At 38.6% G+C, this 22,725-nt stretch overlaps 1 protein-coding gene across 11 annotated transcripts in view; it reads left to right on the top strand.

Annotated features, from left to right (window-relative positions):
- Window positions 1–22,725, top strand: part of DLG2 (discs large MAGUK scaffold protein 2) — a 1,864,788-nt gene that overhangs the window by 1,591,314 nt on the left and 250,749 nt on the right. The gene's annotated exons all lie outside the window — the stretch shown is intronic.

Raw genomic sequence — 22,725 nt, 5'->3', positions numbered from 1 at the left:
ATCTGGCAAGATGTTGCTTAATAAAATACACACCAAGTGTCTGAGCAATTGAAGGAAGAGAGTAGTGATTATGGTTTAAAGTTGGATATAAAAAGAAAGCAGATTACCACTGAAATGAGGATTTCTGCATGTCATTTGGTTTAAATGGAACTGTGATTAGGAAGAAAAACGTCTGAAAAGGTCATGGAAAGAAAAGTAGTAGCGATTTTGAATTTCAACCAAATGGATAAAATCTGGGGCATCACAAATGGAAATACTTTCTAAGGCTCTCTGCACTAAAGCATTTAATGTAAAAAGTACAAATGCCATAGGAAACTATATGTAACCTCTAAGGGGCTACATATTTTGTTGATAATTAATGAATCCTTTTTGAATAAAATAACATCAAATGTATATAAAATATGTCGCTAAAATAATGAACAGCGGAACTTTAGGCAGCAGCAAAACAAAGACTTATATCAAAGGAAAAAAAATGAAGAGAATCAGAAAAGAAAAAGCTAAGAAGGATGAATTTTATTGTCAGTAAATATGTATTATCTCTCTAGTCTAGATTACGGATATAATGGGCTTAATTACTGAGCCACTGGAAAGCAAATATTTGGAAAAAACAAAACATTTCTTATGAAGAGAGACAGAAAGATGTTTGAGGATGGAGCAGAAGTCAAAGACAGCTTCTACTGCTTTCTAGCTGCATGACTTTGTGCAAGTTTTTAGCCTCTCCAACCTTCAGATTTCTCATCTTTGAAAAGGAGTTAGTAATACCTTCTTCATAGGATAATTTTGATGAATAAGTCATAATCATAATTCCTGGCTCATAGAAAGTGGTCGGTAAATGTTAACTACTAAAATAATGAGAGCTAATATTGCAAAATGCCTAATATATGCCAGATACTGTTCCAAGTGCTTTCCATATATGACCATGTAATCCTGAAAGCAGGCCTCTGCCATAGGGGCTACACTTGTCCACATTTTAGAGATGAAGAAACTAAGGCACAGAAAGGCTAAATAACTTTCCCAAGATCACACAGCAGGGTAGTGTTAGGACTGTGATTCAAACTCTGGTCTGGCTCCAGTGTCCCTGCTCTCAACCATCATAGCACGCTACCTTTTCATACTAAAATGACAGCCTGTTTTAATTTCTCCATAGCATTTATCACTATACCTAATTATCTTATTTATTTTCTTATGATCTTCCTTCTCACATTTGCAAATAAGCTCCAAGCGAGCAAGAACCTTAACTGCTTTATTTATTAGTTTATCTTCAGCAACTAGAATAGCGTCAGGCACAAAGTATGTAGGTATTCAACAAGATTATTTATGGCATGTTGAATTTTAATGGTATTTACTATTGATAAAGAAGAATGTTGAGAAACCATAAAAGATGATGAAAGAATCAAATAAAAAATAAAAGGAAATATATGTCAGAAATTGAGATTCTAAGTGATAATAATATGCAAAATCATTGCTACTAATGAATCAGACACACTTCCCAAAATTAACGACGACAGTTTATTTAGAAAAGATAGCCTTGGCAAAATATATGGCACATGTTTTCCCTCAACTGTTGATAACAGAATTAAAGACAGACAGTCTCATTTTTCCTCATTTTCCAAACCGATAAGAAGGAACAAGTAGAATCCAGCATTGCCATGGAGCACAGAGAAGAAATACCAGACACAAACAGGCTTTCCTCATAACTGATTGTAAAAGAAAGCATTCAATTAAATCTCCCAAGATTAATCCCAATGTCCATATTGTTTATAAGAAGAAAATATAATAACATTTGCTAGCATCCAAGTTACTGAGGAAAGCACAACGTCAAGGAAGTAAAATAGACATTATATGCTGCCAAGTGTTCTCAAGATTCCACATGGGCCTACTTTTCATTTATTATCCACATCCACAGCTCAGGCAAACTTACTCTATCACTTCATTGTGTGTATTTGAGTCATAATTCTGATGCCTTTGCTGTCCATGGCAGGATCAGATAATACTTCCCTATCTCTATCCAGTTGGAGAAAGCCAGTAACACATCTACCATGCCTCCTTTGTCCTGGCCCTTTGCTAGGCACTGGGAATAAGGACACCCCCCTCTCAAAGGCTGAAGAAGCAATGTCTCTTTGATGACTATGTTTGTCTGTCTGTAGGCATCTGTCTACATACTGGATCCTAATCCTGTATTTAAGAAACTTCTTCCAACCTCTCTGTTAGAGCTGAAGGCCTGTTGTTTGTGGCAGGTACCAGGGCCCAGATCGGTCAAGTGTGCACAAATGGACAGTTTTGTGATTTCCATTCAAAGCCAAGCCCCAATTAAAAGACTTTTTCCTGTCTGGATATAAAATAAAAATGCAAGAGCCAGCATTTTGATTTAGAATGCAGTAATAGAATGGAATTTAAAAAGATAAATCTCCTTTTCAAGACAGAAACTAAAATATCAGGAGAATTTACAAAACAAACCTGCTACCTCTAAGTGTTTCAATTAATTCCTCTACTTAACAGTAATAAAAAAAAGTATTTACTGTTGATTCTGTGTCCTATTAAGATGTTAATTTTCCATCCCAAGCATTTGAGAGAAAATGGAGACTTTTAAAAAATTGTTTTAAACATTCTAATAAAAGAATTAGGTTGCCATGTAACTACGAAATTTCCCTAGAGCTTTCTTTAGGCTACATTTTTGCAACACCAAGGTCAAAAGAAGAACAAAGAAAGTCAACACATTTCCCCCAACATTAGTTCTTTCTGGCCTAGAAAAGGGGGGAGTGGTGCTGGGGCGTGTAGGGGGAGATCTCATTTTAATACTATAATGGAACAGGCAGTTTGGGGTAAAGTTTTGAATGGTCTTTCCAGAAACCTAGATCATGTCCAAGTCAAATCCAGGATGTGTGCCTTCCTATCTGCCAACACCTACACGGCAGGCTTGCTAGCCTAACTTCTTGCAGCCTGAGAGCCGACTTTGTCTCTCCTCAAGGCTGGGACACACTGCAGACATCTGGCCTCAAAGAAGCTATGATTATAGTGGCTGAACTATTTAGAGAGCACCTGCTAAGTAAATAAAGAGGCATTGTAGTGGAGTGGTCAAAGCACAGATTCAAGAGCCAGAGTCCCTGTGTTCTAATCCTAAATCTGTCACTTTTTAGCTGTGAGACCTTGGGCAAGGTACTTAACCTCTTGGTGCATCAGTCTCTTCATTAGTAAAATGGAGATAATAATAGTAGTTATCTTAAGTTATCTTAAGATTGTTATGAAGATGAAATGAGTTAATATTTGTAAAGCTCTTAGAATAGTGCCTTGAAGATAATAAGTCCTAAGTATGGATAGATAGAAAGATACAGTGACTTCCATCCAACCTCATGACCAAGGCAAGGTCTGTGATGTTAGCCTTCTACCTCCCCTATATACCCCTCTAGGGCAACTGGCATTTGCGATTTCCATTTCTCTTCAGCACCACTCATCCAGATTGCTTTAATCTGATTTTGCCTGGCTAGATGTGATCATTCATACAACAACCATATACTGAACATCTACTAGACATTAGCACTCTCTAGGTCCAGGAGTTGGGGGTGGTAGGACAGAAAACTACCCCTCCAACCATCACCCCCACCATCGCCCCTACTCTGATTTTGCCAGCTCTGCACCTGTCCTACAAGACCTGGTAGCCAATATCTAGTTATATACATGCTTCTGGCCATGCAATAGTATTGTGATTTTAGGTAAACTTGTGTGAGGCATGATCCCATTCATTTAGAAATGGCCCCTCATTCCTAAACAACTCGTCCACAGTGAGAATCCATCAAAACAGTTTCGAGAGGCTCTTGATCAAGCATTTGGCCAGTGTTGGCTCAAATTTTGTTCTGAATGCTCCAGACTAGGTGCAATGCCTGTTTTATAAATGGAAACACTTTACAAGAATAGGAGATCTGGCACAAAATAGACACTCAGTATTTTTAAAAATGAATAATTAATATGAAAGGACTAGAGAGAGAAGATGACTATAATTTTGAGGGCAATATCCTAGGGACCAATGAGCCTGACTAGAGAGGAATTTCGAAGTAAAGAGTGGGCTGTGGGTCCTGAAGTGATTAACCTTGAATCTAAAATGCAACTAATGTTAAGATGCAGTGTTATCTTATGTTCCAATAAAAAATAAAATTAAAAAAAATCCTGCCTATTATAACTATAAATCACCATTGACTGTAAGATGCACCCCTTATTCAGAGATGTTAAAATGTGAAAAAAATATGCATTTTGCAGTTGATTAAATATGATGATCATTCACATGTTCCTGCAACTCACATGGTGGATAGTCACCTCACATACTCTTCGTTGTGGCGTAAGTGAGATGGGTTGTGGGTTCTGTAGGCTTCTCTATGCAGTGATGATAACTTCACTCCATGCACTCCTAATTGAGAGAGAAATTTGGAATGCAAGTGCATGTAAGCATAAAGTTATTACAGAAACAACCTTGATTCACACTAATTTATTAAAAATCAGGCCCAAATTTCAGTTCTTTGAGTATAATTACTAAAATGTTACTTATGATACATCTCTCCACCAATGGTGACATGTCAGTGTGTAATTACACCATGGATGAGAACTGATGTCCCAAGCTTGCAAGAGGATATTATTGGAAGCCCTTTCTAGGGGGCTTTGTCTTCAGAGTTAGATAGGAAGGTTGTTGCTCAAAACATCAACTTGGTAGATGGGAAGAGAAAAAAATACCCTACTTTTTCTGAACCATATCACAGACCCTGACCCAGATTTTCAAAGCTTCTAAGAAGCTGCCACATGACAATACTTAATCTCTCTACTCAAGTTTACCATCGTCATTATCATGAAAAGTACTACTGAACTCCTGAACTCATGGCACAGTCTAGCATGGTATAGTCAATGAAGTCTCCTGAACAAAATGTGAGGTGATGGTAGCTTGTGATGCCATCTGCTCCATGATTTTGTTGGAAAGCCACTCAAACTTGAATAGGATGGCACAGCTGCAGCAGGGTCTTCCCTGTCTGCTGGGTGTCATCAGACAGCTACCTTCAAGAACCAGCACCTTATTAAGAGCACCTTAAAATTGTTTCTTGAGTCAGCAATAGCTAACAGGTTTTTGGAAATTGGCAGGAATAAAAGATCAGACATTAGATTCTCCAGGGAAATCTTATACTTAAGATAAAAGAATCTGTCTTTGTGATGCCTTCTTCAAAATAACTAATATTTGGATCTGTCTCTTATTTAAATTGCAGTTTTACTTATATATGATCTTATTTGTGTTCTTAAGTAGTCTGTGAGGTAGACAATGAACTGTGAGCTTCTTGAGGATTAGAGCAATGTCCTTTTCATGGTATTTTGGAACTTTCTCAGTGCCCAGCATGTAGTAGTTATAATAACTCCCTGGGAGATTCCAAGGAAAGTTTCAAGCCAAGTAAGAACTGGAAAGGAAAGATCTCCACATTCAAATAAAAATACATTTCATTGAAAAAAGATTTGTTGAGTAGCTACCATATCCTAGGCTCTGTGCTATGTGATGTTTGTAAGGATGGATGAAACACAGCTCCTGGACTTCAAAGGCTGTGTCTAGTAGGGAACACACATCAGTGCATTGTTAAGGATGGTACAACAGGAGGCAGCACAGGGGTCTAAGAGACACCTCGCGCAGCCATTTGCATTCAATTGGAAGGAGTCTGGGAACAGTTAGTAATTGAAGTTGAGACCTCAAGGTTGGGGTTGGGAGCAATGGGAACCTGGGAAGAAACAATGCAATTCAGGAAGAAGAAACAACATGTACAAATCCTTAGAGAAGAATGAGCAGGGTACATTTGTTCCAGAGATTGCCATTATTCAATCTAATTATAAATTAAGGTGTAAGCTAGGGATTGGCCAAATATCACTTGAGGTTTTGGCAGGAAATATCTGGTAGACTCAGGTGAATAGTTTGAGGAGAGTTTAGCATAGAAGTTATTTACAAAGAAGTGGGCAAGATATAGTAAAACTTAAGAGAGACTCCAGGACTGTTAACCCCAGGGAGCTGTTACCCTTCCTAAACTGGAAGAGACCAAGGGAGGAAGCAGTTACCTGAACCCTCAGAGAAAGGTTCACCTGGTAGAACTGGGAGAAACCCAGCAGAATACATGCGTACTCTCACTGTCATCTCTTCCTCTGATCTCCTGCTAGGGTTCTCCACTTGCGAAACCCAGCCAGAAGCCATATGTGGTCCATGTTTTTCAGCTTCTAGGTACAAAGCAGGGTTAAGAAGAGTGAAAAGTTGAGAGGTCAACAACAAGATTTATACAGCATAAGGGTGAAGAGGAAAAATTGGCTAAACTGTGAAGGGTCTTATACCCTATGTTAAGAAGTTTATCCTTTATACTTAGGAGAGTGAAGAACATTAAAAACGTGTTTAACAAGGGAGTATTTTGAAAAGACTGCAATGCATTCTATGTGGACAGAAAGGTGGGGCAAGACTAGAGACAGGGAAAGCAGTTGGTAAGCTGCTACAGTTATTTAGAAAAGAGATTGTGATGCTGAACTGGGAAGGTGGCAGTGGAAATGGAGAAAAAGGATTGGATTCGTGATTGATCTATTTGGAAAAGGCTTTTCAGGATAGACAGAGATGGTGAGATTAGAGAAGAGAGTGAGCAGGCACTGAAATGGAAGTCTAGAAAGGAGAAAGAACGTGCGTTTGGGACTTGGGTCTTAGCTTTTACAGTTACGTACCTATCTAACCCAGGTCATTCAGCCTCTTTGAACCTCAATTTTGTCATCTGTTGATAATGGGAATATAAATTGAACTTTTCAAATTTGACATCCCATTCTTTTTCATTCATTTTGAGCCTGGAGACAATTTCTACCCACTGGGTGCAAAGATTTTAGTGAACTGAGTTTATCCACAGAACTTCAGAAACTCACAAGAAGGTCCTGATGGTTTTGCCCAGCTAAGGGGCTTAGGGACTTGAATTTGTTTATTAAGCAATTCCACTGTCAATGCCTTAGAGTTTACGTAAGTGAATAGAAACCACTCTTGCAGAGAAAGTCAGTATGTCCTCTCTGCCCTCCAAAAATCACAAACCAGGCTCAATATTATCCATGCTGGGATGATTTAATAGAACATCTTCAGGAACTTCAAGACTCCATTTCTGATGCCCCACTGTGGGTTCTGGGATCTGGGACAGAGCTGGACTGAGCTGGTAATTATTAACAGTGTTGTAATTACTAATTTGGCTTCCTGGGTGTCCTTTATAGCACCTTCCCTAGTGAAGAACAGCAATGTGGCTGGTCTACCTCAAATGCTGGTATAAATTTTACTGCTGAGATATTTATGTATTTTAAACCACATGAACACAAAGCCCTCTAAGGTCCTATCTAACATTCCATAATTTTGTGCCAACAGGAACTTCTCTAAGAGAGAGAAGTCACTTCTCAAAAAAACAAGTGGTGTGGCAGGACAGCAGCGTGAGTGTAACTTGTTTAACAATGAATCCAGCGAGGACTCATGAAAATTGAAGTCCTACAACCAAAAGTCAATATAAACAGTTGGAAAGCAAAAGCATTTACTGAAGTCTCCGAGGTCACAGTTGTGATAATTGAAAGAAAGCCCAGGGGGTGGAGCGAATTTTGAAAATAGCTTTTAGATGCCCCCATCTCAATTGATGTTCCCTTTCTGTTCACCATGGGTACTTGCTCTCTCCAACCCCAAGCCGGTGTTTGTGCATGTGCCTTAATTTGGAATGTACCCTCTGCCACTCAGCCACCCCTTCTCACCTCTCAGTTTCCAATCACCTCATGCAACCTGTCCTTCAAGGGCAGCTCAAGGCTTCTTCCTCAGTAAAACTTCCCAGGTGCCATCTTTCTATCTTTGAAACCACCATTGTGCTTTACCCATATAGACACTTAAATGACTTTTTACTTCGTGTCATAGTAATTCATACACTTCTTATTCTCTCCTTTAAGACAGAATCTTTCTGATTCATCTCTGTGTATCGAATATATTAGATACTCAATACGTACCTATTGAATGAATGAATGAATGTACAAAGCAATCAATTAACCACTCAATCAATCAATGAAAATAAATGAACATGGCCTTTGAAGTTTACTTTCTCTGTGGCCATCTATTTTATAGTTTCTTCTCCCCTAAAAGGTCAGCACTCATATCCATGAAATATTATGTTGTAAAATGATAAACATCCTAAGACATTATATAAATGATATAATTGCAGGCAGGATTATGAGAAAAAAGGAAGGAGATATAATCAAAACCAGAGTGATTAGCATAGGAAGTAGGATTGGAGCTGTGATATTTAAAAGTTGCTTTTATTAAGCCCTTTCTATATGCCAAGTGCTGGGCTAAGCAGATTACATGCATTATTTTATTGGCTAAGCAGATTATGTGCATTATTTTATTTAAGCTTCAAAGCAAGCCTGTGAGGTAGATACTTGTATTCTCCCATTCTATGGATTAGGAAACTGAGACTTGGAGAGAATAAGTAGTCTCCCCCAGATCACCCAGCCATTAAGTGGCAAAGCTGGAGTTCGTGCATTAACTCATCTATGACTTCATCTATGCTGTACTGTGCTACAGAGACTAGTAGGCTTTAGATAAATGTGACTAGAGAAAAGGATGGAGCAGCCTGAGCCCAGATCTGCAAAGATGTGAAATGGAAACATGCCTGGTAAACTTAAGGATCTAGAATTTCAATCCACTGAGGGACTGTCCAGGGGGGCATATCACTGTAGAGGTAATAGAATATGATGTATGTGATATTGTGGTTTATAATAAGAAATATATATTTGGTCTTTATTCCTGTTTCTGGCACAGAGCTCCTAAAACCCTTGAATTTCCTCTTTTATTATATTCATGAGGTGACTTTTGGACCTCAGCTAAGGCTGGGAGCTGGTTACCAGTGGAGCCAGCCATGTGATAAGAGGATTGGAACTTTTAGTCCCACCCCTGACCTCTAGGGAGGGGAGAAGGGCTGGAGATTGAGTTCAATCCCCAATGGCCAATGATTTAATCAATTATGTCTGTAATTAAGCCTCCAGAAAAACTCAAAAGGACTGGGGGGAGAGCTTCCAGGTTGGTGAACCAGAATGCCTCCATGTGTCAGCATGCCATGCCCCAAACTCCTATGTTCAGGACCTGATCTTGTGTATCTCTTCATCTGGCTGTTGATTGGTATCCTTTAATGTCTTTTGTGATAAACCAGTAATCTAGTGAGTAAACTGGTTTCCTGAGTCCTGTGAGCTACTTTAGCGAATTAATCAAACCCAAGGAGAGGAGTGTGGGACCTCTGATTTATAGCCAGTCAGTCAGAAGTATGGGTAACAACCTGGACTTGTGACTGGCATCTGAAGTAGAGGCTAGTCTTATAGGACTGAGCCCTTAACCTGTGGAATCTGATGCTATCTCCAGGTAGAGAGTGTCAGAACTGAGCTGAATTGTAGGACACCCAGCTAGTGTCTGAGAATTGCTTGATGGTATGGGAAAAACTCCCACATATTGGAATTGGTGACCAGAATCTTAATATATAAAGGAGTATGGGGCCTGAAAGTGGACAGCATTAAATGACAGACTAAGAAGGCTGGACTAGATCCTGATGGAAATGAGTGGGAGAGAAACCAACAGAAACAGCAGGTTTGGAAGATTAGTCTGGCCAGTCGTATGCAGAGTTGATGGGAAAAAGAGACTATAGTCATGCGTCGCTTTAGTGACAGGGATACATTCCGAGAAATGTGTCATTAGGCGATTTCGTTGGTGTGCAAACATCATAGAGTGTACTTACACAAACCTATATGGTAAAGCATACTACACACCTATATTTGGTAGGCTATATGGTACTAATCTAATGGGACCACCATCACATATGCAGTTCGTCATTGACCAAAACATCACTATGTTGCTCATGACTGTAGTTAGGTTACAAAATTTTTCATTAAGAGATTCAGAGTCTTTCTCTCAAAAAAAGAGATGTTTATAACCAGCAAAAATTTTATTTGAATTTAGATCTCTGTATGGTTACCTTCGTGTAGCCATTTTCCAGCCTAAATTCTATAATAATTATGTCCTTGACTCGTAGTTGGTGGACACAGATGTTAGCTTTCTCTGTTGTATCGACCAAAGTCAGTAGTGGCAGCAGACATGGTGATCGATGCTCAAGTACAGATGACCTGACTTCGATTTTTCTGTCTAATGAGGAAGGAGAATGTGTGAGAGTGGTATATGAGTGTGTGTGTGTGCGTGTGTGTGTGCGAGTGTGTATGTGATCAGAGAAACTCTCCAAGATACCCTACAAGGCCTTCATGAAACCATCTCTCTTGAACAACTCTGAGATCAAAACGAGGCATAGAATCCCTGGTTCTGATGCCCACAAATTATTTAAGGTGCCTGCACCTTTGTTCCCAGTGTCTGAAAGGCTCCACCTACTCATCTCAGCTCCATTTAAAGACACCTTGCTTTTAAACACAGTGGGTTGTCCCTACCATTATGCCTTTAGTAGCTGTCTTAGATCCCACTCTGAGTTCCTAGCTCACCTCTGTAACACTTTTAGGGCCACTTTGGACCTTAAAGTAGTCATTTGTTAAGTGATGACTTTCTAGCTTTGAAAGTTTCAGAATGTGAATAACACAGTTTATATTCAATCCAAACTGTTTGAAATATGTAAATTTGTTGGAATTCAGTCAGGAAGAACCAAGAAAATATCAGGAAATAGAAGAGCACCAGCTCTGAAATCAGACTGAACTGCCACTCATTGTGCAGACCTTGGGAAAATAGCTTAACCTTTCTGAGGAGACTTCAGTTTCCTCAGGATGAAAATGGGGATCATATAAGTACCTCAAAACTAAGTTATGTAAATGAGGTAATGCAGACAGAACCTCCTGATAGATAACCAAGCACAAAATAGACACTCAGTGAATGGGAGAGATGATGATAGCTGTCGTCATCATAGGCATATTTGCCACACATGCACTTTACATAGATATATTTAATATAGAATCTATGACTTATATCTCCTTATTAGAGCTTTATATTTCTGTAGTGCCTAAGACATAGTCTGACACATAATATATGCTCAATAAATACTTGCTATCCCACAGACAATGTAATCTAGGGAATGGGGCAGTTATGACCCTCTCTCCTCTAGTTCTGCTGAAATTTCTGTTGTAGCTCTCCACAGCAAAACTTTTTTTCTTTGCTGAGATTGTGGGAGCAAATGCTTGTATAGATAATCCCAAATTCACGTAGGAAGAGAACCAGTTCCCTTCTGCATGCCGCCAGAAGAGTCTCTCCTCTGCACCTCTTCCTTATCTAGGAGACTTTTACTCTGTACTCGTCCTGTGCCTCACTGTCTCTCTTTCCCCTTCCTCTCAGAAGCAGAGCTGTATTTAAAATGGTCTAATATCTGACTTCTGGGATTTGTGTGGTTAACCATTTCATGTCCACTTACATATTTATTACAATAGTTCAGACTCCTGGCCAGTAAAAATGTGTGTCCATTAATCCATCTAATCAATGACCATGGAATTTTGGGGGCTGTGGAAATCAAAACAATGTTGGTTGAGTCTGGAAAAGTAATAGAATATCCTTACATTTACCTTTTGTTCATAAATCTAAATATACTTTCTAGACGCTTAGAGTCTATTACATTAAAAATGCTGTATGTATGTGTGTATGTACCTTTATATTTATATATGTGAGAAAATTAAGTTGAAAACACACTTGTCATCATTTCTACCTAGTATTTGCTGTTTGCTTATGGACATCATCCACTAGATTGACTTGAGCTCCAACAAACATATCACATGTTCTCAGCATTAGACTGGACTCGATTTTGAGTAGTTTAAAACAGTTTTACAGTCACTCATCCTATACATAATTTATGCTGGATATGTAAACATTTTTAATTGGTAAAAAAATATTAACTTGTATTCTTTTTTAGTTAAATTTATTTATTTGAGCAATCTAATTAAATAAAATATTGCTTTATTTACATCATCTTTAAAATAAGGTGACAAAACCTTGCAACATAGCAATTTACCTTTTGAATATTGATCATAGGCAACATTCATTTGAATTTTCTCATAAACAAATAAATCTGACATTTAAACTGTCCTGTATTTAGCAGCTAGAAATATGTTCCAGTACTCACCTACAGTAATAGTATATTTTTCTGGAAGCAAGTTAACTTTATTTCCTCTTTTACTGAAAACTATTATAGCAATTAGAAGTGTAAATAATTATAAATTAAATTATCATTGATGTTAATTACATCTTTTCCATCCTGGGCCTTACGTTTGTCAACATTGTCCCTATAACTATCTCACATCACTCTCTTTGCTTTCTCATTACTTCTTTTTCACATGGCAAATTATATACCAGTGAATCTTTCCTCCTGTATATCTTGTGTATCAGTGGAATGCTCATATCTCTTACTTGATTCGTTTTAGCATCACAAGGCCTTTGACCTTTGCCCCCCCACCCCCCCATTCTTTCATAGTCAAGTCAAAGCCAGAAAGGCAGGCACCAAAGTGAGGAATGTGAAGTGATCCTGCTCAATAGGCCCTTATTTTATTTAGCATCAGCGAGGACAGGAGCTCTCTACCTTCTCAATGCAAATGATAAACGTTGCTGTTGCAATTTATCCACCTTAATTGGCAGATGCACTGCCTCTCCATAATGGGTGACCTGAGCATAGATTTCAGCACAATAAATTAAACACAATTAGGCAAGACAGAAGTCAAATTCATTATTTATAATTCTAGTCCTCTTATTGAATATAGTTGACATTTAATGTAAAGTAGAAACTCCACTGCCTCCCAATGAGTATTTATAAACAAGTATTTATAACATAGTAGACACTCATTAAAAGTTAACGTTAGGGTCGGCCCCATGGCTTGGTGGTTAAGTGCGTGTGCTCCACTGCTGGCGGCCCGAGTTCGGATCCCGGGCGCGCACTGACGCACCGCTTCTCCGGCCATGCTGAGGTTGCGTCCCACGTACAGCAACTAGAAGGATGTGCATCTATGACATACAACTATCTACTGGGGCTTTGGGGGAAAAAAATAAAATAAATAAAAAGGAAAAAAAAAAGTTAACGTTAGAAACTCTAACCTGCACTATGAAAAGTTAAGTCACCATATGTTTTAATAAATGTTTTTTTATACTAGTATTTTTCTAAGAAGATAGTCTACTAGTAAAGAATTAAGATAGTTATCTGGATAATTCAGGATAAATTTTCCCCAAGTATAAAGTCAGCATTTCTAACTAAATGAGCTCCATGTTTAGGACAAAGGCATCTTTTGTGGGGGGAAGGGAGAAAGAGGAAGAATGGGGCAGAGACAGGATTCAATTGGATTGTTGTATTACTGCCTCCTTTCTCTATTTCACTTGGCACATAACTCCATAACTTAAAGCTGTGAAATAGACTCTAAATATATAAAAACATTGATGACTTGTGCAGGATTGAAATAGACTGTAATTGTACTTAGGTATGAAATTTTGCATTTCTACTGGAAACTCCCTAAATAAATATTTGTATTATACAGAATAGAGAAGAAAAAATATCTGGTCAAAGAGCCAAGAGTTGGGAGATTTGGTTATTGGTCCTTATTCTGTTGCTAGATAAATAACCTCAGTCAAGATAGTCACCCTGTCTTGAGTTTCAGTTAATACTACATGGAAATTATACCACATTTCCCCTGTAAATTCATTCTCCCCAGATGACTTTTTTAATCCTTCTCCACTTACTTCAAACCTTTAAGAACTTCTTCTTCACTCTCACTCTCAGCTGATTAGCTTGCTTCCTATTTTCCTGAAAAAACTTCAGTTAATCAAAAGAGAATTTCCACAAGTTCCCACCACCTTATCTGCCTACTTACCTTCATCTGTGACTTCTCTCCTGGAACTACGATGAACTTCCCATATTTCTGGTCAAGGCCTTCTCCTTTTTCTTACTCAAGGACACATTGATTCAGTAATTCTTCCTCTTTCTCTTCTGCATTATCAACATTTCCCTCTCTATTAGATCAATCCCTTCAGAGAAAAATCACACTGCTATTACTCCCATCTTAAAAAAATCAAACAAACTTTCTTTATAACAAAGCTCATTGGAAAAGTTCTCTTTATGTGTCCAATTTCTCTTCTTCCATTTTCTTTTGAATCCACTTCGTCAGGTTTTCACCCTCACACTCTCCAAAACTTCTTCGTATTCTGTGTCACAAATGACCTCCATTTTCACTTCTCAGTTGTAACCTTATTTCTCTATCAGCAGCATTTGATATAGTTGATCACTCTTTTCTCATAGAAATATTTGTATCACTTGGCTTATGTGACCCACACTTGCATGATTTTTTTAGCTTTCTGGTTTCCAGTGCTCAATCTTTTTTGTGGATTTTCCCCCATTTTCAAGACCTCTAATTTGGAGTGCCCCCAGGCTTAGTCCATTTTTGTATCTATATCTGCTCCCTGTTGATCCCATCCAGTCTTATGATTTTTAAACTCCATGTCTATGCTAATGAGTCTCATTGCTATCTGAAGTCTGGACACAAACTCTCCCAAGAGCTCCAGATCCATGTTCAACTTCTCATTTGTCTTCTGTGCTTGATTGTCTAATAGGATCTCAAACATAGATTGAGCTCTTGATCTCCATCTCCTTACTACCAGCAACTCCTACAATCTTTCCTGCCTCAGGGGCAACTCCATTTTTCCAGTTGCTCAGGCCAAAAACTTGGTGTCGTCCTTGACTTCTCTCTGTCTCTCATACTTCACATCTGCTTCATAAGCAAATTCTATCAGCCATACCTTAAATCTATATCCAGACTTTGATCATTTCTTAGCATCCTCGTCTTCCCCTCCTAGTCCACATGACTTTCATTGCTTGAAATATTACAGTTCACTCCTAATCGTCTCCTTGATTATGTCCTTTCCCCCTTCAATGTATTTTCAACACAAATGTAAGTTAGATCACATCACTCTTCTGCTCTAAACCCTTCCTATCCCACTCAAAGCAAAAGCCAGATTCTTACTGTGGACCTCTACGATCCGGTATGTTAACTCCCTGAATTTGTAGCTACTCTTCCTCTGCTCTCTCTACTCTATTCCTACTGGCTTCCTTGCTGTTCTGCTAACACAACAGGCACATTTCCACCTCAGGTCCTTGCTGGTCCCAGCAAGGAGTGTTAGCCAGGAATATTCTTTCCCAAATTATCTGCATGGCCACCTTTCTTCAAATCTTTACTAAAAAGTTAGCTTCTCAGTGAGAATGTCCCTCCTTCCACAGTATAGACACTTTATACTCCACTTCTCTGATTTTTGTTATTATCCTTTACATTTATCACTATCAAATATATATTTCATTTATCTAACATATTTGTCTACTCCTTCATTAGAATGTAAGTTCAACGAGGGCAGAGAGTTTGTCTATTTTGCTCACTATTAAATCTCTAATGCCTAGTAAAGTATCTAGTATATGGGGGAGGGGGTGATCAATAAAGTTTGTTAAATGCGTAAAGAAATAAACTCTGTCCACTCCATACCTGGACTATATGCTAGGAGTTATATGAATCCAGGGCACACTAAGTCTCAAAGTACCTTTTGAATAATTATTGAAAAAAAATCATATTTAGTATGTTCTCTATTTTTTATTCTATTTTTTTTAGGATCAGTGTTGGAAATTTAACTTTTATGGGACTCTCAGTTTTCTCCTGAGAAGACTGAACTAGTTAGTTCACAGTATATATATGTATGTCATGGAATCATTTGTTCAAATGAAATATTGTTGGAAAGCCCTATATGTAGAGCAGATGAAAGAGATGGTTGTAGGGTACAGCGGGGAATAGAGCCACTCTCAATTGCTTCTATGACACCTCAGAGCAGAGTTTAAAACTAACTGGAGTTTACAATCATTTATTCAAAAAGACCTATTATTCTACATATAATAATTCTTATTAGTCTGAATATTTGATCAACAGAAGACCTCATTCTTTGACAGTACTAGATATCACTGTATTAGGAATGTCAAGGAAATACTGCTCATATTTGTTAATAGTGTTTTATATCATCAGTAGCCCCAATCACAGAATACCAACTAGATTCTCCAGAGGGACTTCCCATAGGGAACATGGAGAACGCTAGGCAAAGTCACATTCTTTATTCCTAAATGAGTTATAGCCTTAAATCCTAGGGACAAGTGAACTGGGTCATATGAAAATCTTGGGGGTTCCTCTTGATGCTTTAACTTAAAAACTAGAGCAAAGACAAGCTTAAGCATTTTTTCTGGTGACCCCTTTCAGTTGTTGTCCATGATTTTTCCTTAGCACAAATCAGACTTCTCCCTCCCTGAGAGTGAGAGGGGACATGGGTCTAATTAGTTCATGAAAATCTGATCCCAGAGAATTGTGTTTATTCAGTAGCACAGGTGGCTATAAGTAGGGCAGTCTTTGTGATTAATAGCAACATAATTCTTACTAGGAAGCAAAGAAATCCTTCACTTATTTCATCTTATAAGGTCAGACTTTAAGGCCATTCTCTCTTTGGAATCAAACTGCAGTATTTACAAGACACACCTGTACTAGACAATTTAAAGATATCTGCCAGTTTCCTCCATATAGGTCCCTACATACATGTTGATAGGAAATAATGCTACCTCCCTATGCACAGCTAATATGAACCAAAATGAAGTTATAAGACTCCCTCTCAGGATTTGAAATTGGTTCTTAGGGATGTTCATCTCTCTCTGTTAGTGCTTAAACTCAAAGATGTCATAAATCTGGGACAGACACTGGAACTGGAGCTGCTGTGTCTGGCCATGTGTGCAGAGAAAGTCGGTCTGCAGAGGGAAAGAAGAGTGAGACTGACACAGGAGGGAAACAGGAGGAGACTGTATGGAAGGAGAAAGAGAAAGATGGTGGAGACAATGGTGAAGACAGTAACTGAAATCTCCCTGTTTCTAGACCCTGTCAAGGTCCTGTTCCACATCTTTCCCTTGGGTTCTTAGAGATGTCACCTGTATCCTGACAATAAAATTCCCACTTTAACTTAAGCAGTTTGAATGAGTATCTGTTTTTGCAAGAAAATTATTCCTGAGATACTATGATGAACCCCTTTAAGAAAAAAAGCAAAAAAGTTGCCTTTCTGGCAGCTATGACTTGATTCTGTGGCCTTCCATGCTAAACATCACTGCTACTGCTCATCTGTGTTATGCTGCTAGAATTTCAGTGTGGGAGCTGCGCATGTCTAGAAGGATCTATCTCCTGTGATGGTCAACCCCACAAAAGCCATATGTGGAGCCACGACCAGTAATGAACTTGGTACTGCAGCTGTCGCAGAGTCAGTCAAAACTTACAATTGCCCAAAATCTACATAGTACTTTTCCCATAAAAGGTTAGAGTGTTAGAAAATGTTTGTTAGATAAATGAATCTGATCTTTTCAAAGAGTACAGAAAACATTTTCTTTCATTTATTTCATTTCAAATGGAAAAAAAAAAAAACCTGCACAATTGCTACATCGTATTTTGGGGGGAAATGGAGAGGGAACAAAGTTGTAGAAATCACATTTTGGAGCTAAAAAGAAAAATTATCATATATTTTCTAACACCAGTGTAAATAGTGCACCTAAAAGATAGCCTACAACCATAAGCAAAAGGCAAGGAGAAGCAGCAAGCAGTCATTATTTTGAGATGGTTTCAACATTGCCTTCTTAGTGTCAGCTGTCTCTGACCTCTCCATCTCAGACAGACTCATATCTCCTTCGGGGCTATTTGGACATATCCCCTGTAACTGTCATGTGCCCACGGTAGCAATTGGTTTGCTCGTCTCTCCCCTACTAAATGGTGAGTGTCTTGCCTAGGAAGTAGGACCAACAACAAGAGAGATTAAAGAGTAGAAAAGGCAGGCTTGTGGGAGTAGGGGTGGAGTAGGGGAGTGGGAAAGTTCATCTTGTAGTTCAATTTAGGTTGAACCTGAGGTGCCTTTGGGACTTGTAAGTGAAAGTGTCCAGTTGATTATCTGTATCATGAGAACAGGATAATGCTGTAGTCTACCATTAGAGATCTGGAAGTAATTAGGGTGTGATTGGCAGTTAAAACTATAGTAATCAATGATATTGTCCTAGGAGAACATGTCAAATAGAAAAATAAAAAGCCAAAGGCAGAACCCTGCTGAATATATATCAGGGATAGACTATATAGTCTAAGGTGGCATTTTTCAAACCTTAACAGAGTAAATACAGACTCTACCCAAAGGGAGGCAGCATTCCATCAGTTAAAGTCAGGGACTCTGGAGCCAGAGTCCAGCCAGCTTGCCTGGATTGAAATCCCAGCTGTACCTCTTACTAGCTGTGTGACCTCAGGAGGGTTATTAATCTCTCTGTGCCTCAGAAGCCCTCTTCAGCAAAGTGGAGATAATAATAATACCTATGTTATAAGGTTATTATCAGAATTAAATGAGTTATTACTTAAAACAATGTCTGCCATATAGTAAGCTCTGTATAAGTGTTTACAAGATAAATTTTTAAATTAGGAAGGAAAAGAATTCCTAAATAGGCCCAAGTTGGCTTAAATTTTTTATTTAAATTACTCAAATATATATAAACATAGATTAGATATAAGTTATCTATATTTATAGCACTAATACAACCATGAAACCAAAACATGCTCATAAATTAAATATAAAGAAAATTCTACAACTAATGAAATTCAAACTTATGATATTAATTTAATGCAATAGTTTATGCGACTTTTTCAAACTAAATAACCATTCTCAACATGAATTACGGTACTGACTTCAGGTTATTTTGAATTTGATGTACTACTTTCATGTGCCATGTTATGACTCAGTCCTCCCACCACTTTTTCATTTCCATATAGTGCCCCCAAGATGCTATTTAACCTTATAACGTGTCCGCCCCTGTTCTTTTCTCCTCAGTTCAAGACAATTAAAACAATGCCATTTGGTGTCAAGTTATTCATATATAAAAAGGTAAAAGGCACCGAAATTTCATGGTACTACTTGGATATAGGGCAGTTGTCCAGATGATCTAAAATGTGTTTGCGTCATTATTCAGTATAATCATGAAAATGAAAACATAGGCTTAATATTCTTATGAAGAACTCATGAGCCTTCATAATGTAACCACCTGACCCCAATCTAAGAAATAAGGTTGTAAGGAGTTGCTTTGAAATATATAGGCAATAACTAAAAGGAGTGTAGAATTACAAACTTTTTAAAAGAAAAGACTTGAACACATTTAATTGTTGAGGGGAAGGATCTAGGAGAGAGGGAGAGGTTAAAGATAGAGTGAGGGAACAATTGAGAGAGTAGGATCTTGGAAGAGACAGGAGGTTTTGGATTAAAAGCAGAAGTGGAAGGGGGCTGGCTGGTGGCGTAGCAGTTAAGTTCGTGCACTTGGCATCAGCGGCCCGGGGTTCACAGGTTCGGATCCCAGGCGCGTACCGACACACCGCTTGTCAAGACATGCTGTGGCGGCGTCCCATATAAAGTAGAGGAAGATGGGCACAGATGTTAGCCCAGGGCCAATCTTCTTCAGCAGAAAGAGGAAGATTGGCAATGGATGTTAGCTCAGGGCTAATCTTCCTCACCAAAAAAAAAAGAAGTGGAAGGATTAGGGCAGGAGAAAGCTGAACCCAATGCACGTTTGTAAATTTGGTTCAGAGATAGTGATGCACATCCCCCCCGCCCCCAAATTTGGCCAATTCTTGCTGTGTAAAGAACACAACCAATAGAATTCGTTTTGACAGCATCTAGTTAGGAAAATGTGCCTCTCAAGCACTGAGAATATATGTGTGGGCTAAATCCTGTAAAAAGAACTTCAAGATTAGTAGATGAGTTGATCAAGATGCATGCAAAGCAGAATGGAGTGTGGATATCCAGAGAGTTTGGGAACTAAGATTAGTATTTTCAGTTGTTTTTGCTAATTGCTAATGACAGGTATGTGTATCATCACAGCCTGAAACAGCTGGCATGGAGCCAGCATGGATTAAAATTCTAAGCAAGGGAAGTGAATTATTTTTCCCCTCAATATAAAAGATTCTGGAAATTAATCATTTTACTTCAGAATGAAATCTGATGGCTACATGGTAGGCCTGGGCAGCTATCTTAACACAGTTTTAGCTGCTGTGTAGGTAGAATAAAAAACTTCCTGAAACCGTTGTTTGTGTCAAAGCCTGGTGCCAAACAGGTGTCCCAGACTCCCAGAGGTGGTGAATCATAAACATTCATAAGGCATTTTCTGTGTTGGTATTTTCAGCTATCAAATTAAAGTGGCAATGGATCCAGAGACTGAAAGGCTGCTTAGGATTTCCAGAATTCTAAATGCGGATGATCTCTGGGTCAAGATTAAGCCATCTGGGTCTGGAACACACTGTAAAATCACTCTCTGTTATGTGAGAATGACTCGAGGAAGTATATATATATATGTGAGTTGGTCATTTTTTAATAGCAGAGGGTGGTAATGTTGACTTCCACATTCAACATAAAAAATGAGTTCACATATTTGCCAAAAAGTGATACCTTACAAGTTGAATTCCTTATAAAGCACAGTGCTTGGTTTGTGTCCCAGCCCTGTACTCATGTGTAGGACCACAGATAGCCATGTGATTAAGTCAGAATTCATATGGGAAATAGAAACTATCCTATGTAGTTTAAGGAGAAAAAGATTTAATTTAGGGAATTAAATGTTTGTACTATCACGGAAGAATGTGAAGAATGGGAATTAGGAGGCTGTCACTGGATTGAAGTCAAGACCATATCACCATACTTGCAATCAGAAATAAAGGGAAAAGGATTAGAAAGCAATTGCTGTATCCTCCTCCGCTACAGAACTACCTCTCAACACTCAATTCTGGATGATCTTGCTGACAACAGAAAGATGGCCTCTTTCTTACTTCAGCCTTCCAAATCCAGCAGAAGGACATCTAACAGTGAGAACTTAATTTGCATCATGAACCTTAGCTGGAAGGGAGTCTAGGAAATGTGGTATATAGCTTTCCAGCCTCTGTAGTAAGGAAATCCCGTAGAAAGAAGTAGAAATAGATGCTGAGGGCCGATTGACCATACTCATTACATCATAATAAAGATAGCCAACTTTTATTGAACGTTCAGTATTTCTGGGTGCTCCACCTATTTTCGCTCATATAATCCCTACAGCAACTCTACGAGGTACATGCTGTTTGTATCCACAATTTTCAGATGAGGAAACTGAAGCACCTAGAAGTTAAGCTAGCCTACACAAGGTCCATACACCTTGTAAGTGGAGGATCCAGGATTCACACCAGGCAGTCTAGCTCCATAGACACCTACGCCCTCCCCCGCCCACACACAGAATTGCCATTTATATAGTAACTGACACTTCGCCTTTCATATAACATCTAAAACTTTTCTACTGTTTTATATACTTAAAAACGCAAAGCAATTTTCAAAAAACATTTATCTCCCAAGCTGATGGGAAATCTTTATAGGAAACTAAGATACTGTCAGAAAGCTCTGGGGTGAGCATGGAGTAAGAACAGGATGATTTAATCAGATTATTTTATGAGCTTCTATCATTAATTTGAAATAGCTTGATAACCTCATCTTTACTAAAGAGGTAGACCTATTATAAGGTCATAAATGGATGTGGGTTGGCCAGGCAGGAAATGTAGGAGAAGAACTAACAATAACAAATTTTTATTATCCCGGGCTACTTCTTATAAACACCTTGTAAATCATGGTCCTTCTTTTGCTAGGGCTTCAGAGTGTCAGGTTACAATACAATTGATTAAGTTACAGTTTGGAACAGAGATCTGGGGTTTCTTGACTGAAATTGTATGTAAAATGGGTGGATCATCCTTGATTATAAAAGGACAGAACCCTATGATCTTAGCAAAGAAGTGCTCTGGTGATCAGCTCCTGGATCTGAGAGGAAAAAAAAATTAAAATAAAACAAAACAAAAATGTAAGAGCTCTTTAGTTGAGGACCCAACACCACTCCTAGGGTGTATGCATTTTCAAAGCTTCCTACGAATTTCTCCACCACTGCCAAATACCACTCTATCCTTCTTGGTGTCCTAAACACACATACTCACTCTCTGGATCTCCTCCACCCCACTTCTCCTCTCTCTCTCTCTTTCTCTGTCTGTCTGTCTGTCTCTCTCTCTCTCTCTTTCACACACACATACACACACACACTCATGCAAAGGTGCATTTACTACTAGGACAACAAGTGGGAGGTAATACTTGAGATGAGTAAAAGAGTAGGAGTTAGGTGGAGAAGCTTGGGAGTGGCGGGACCCCAGGCAGAAAGAAAGGCATGGAAAAAAATTGCCAGACATCTTCAAGGCATGGTATAGGGCTCCAGATGACTGTAGGATTAGAGACAGGAGAGGTGGACAACGGGAAATGAAGTAAAGGAAGGAGGAGGTCAATTTAATGAGGAGCACTGCCACATAAAAGAGTGTCAACACTATCATGAAGACAGCTAGAAGCCAATGAAGAGCTTTATGCACAAAATGGGCCTGATCTGATTTGAGTTAGAAAAATAAAGCTGGAGGTAATGAAAAAAAAATGAACGTTATTTCTATAGTTTAGGCCAGAGAGAGAGAGATCTGATATAAAAGAGAGTACTTAAGGTAGAGAGAAGGCAATGGATTGGAGAGACATTTCTGAAGTAGAACTGGCAGGACGTATTGGATGCAGCAGTTATGAAAAGAGAAGAGACAAGAGTGGTGGAGGTTTCTAGG

Source organism: Ceratotherium simum, chromosome 7 (genome assembly GCF_057802395.1).
Source record: "Ceratotherium simum simum isolate JZ-2026a chromosome 7, ASM5780239v1, whole genome shotgun sequence".
Taxonomy (NCBI): domain Eukaryota; kingdom Metazoa; phylum Chordata; class Mammalia; order Perissodactyla; family Rhinocerotidae; genus Ceratotherium; species Ceratotherium simum.
Note: the sequence above shows the minus strand (reverse complement) of the source record. Positions and strands in the feature narration are given on the sequence as shown.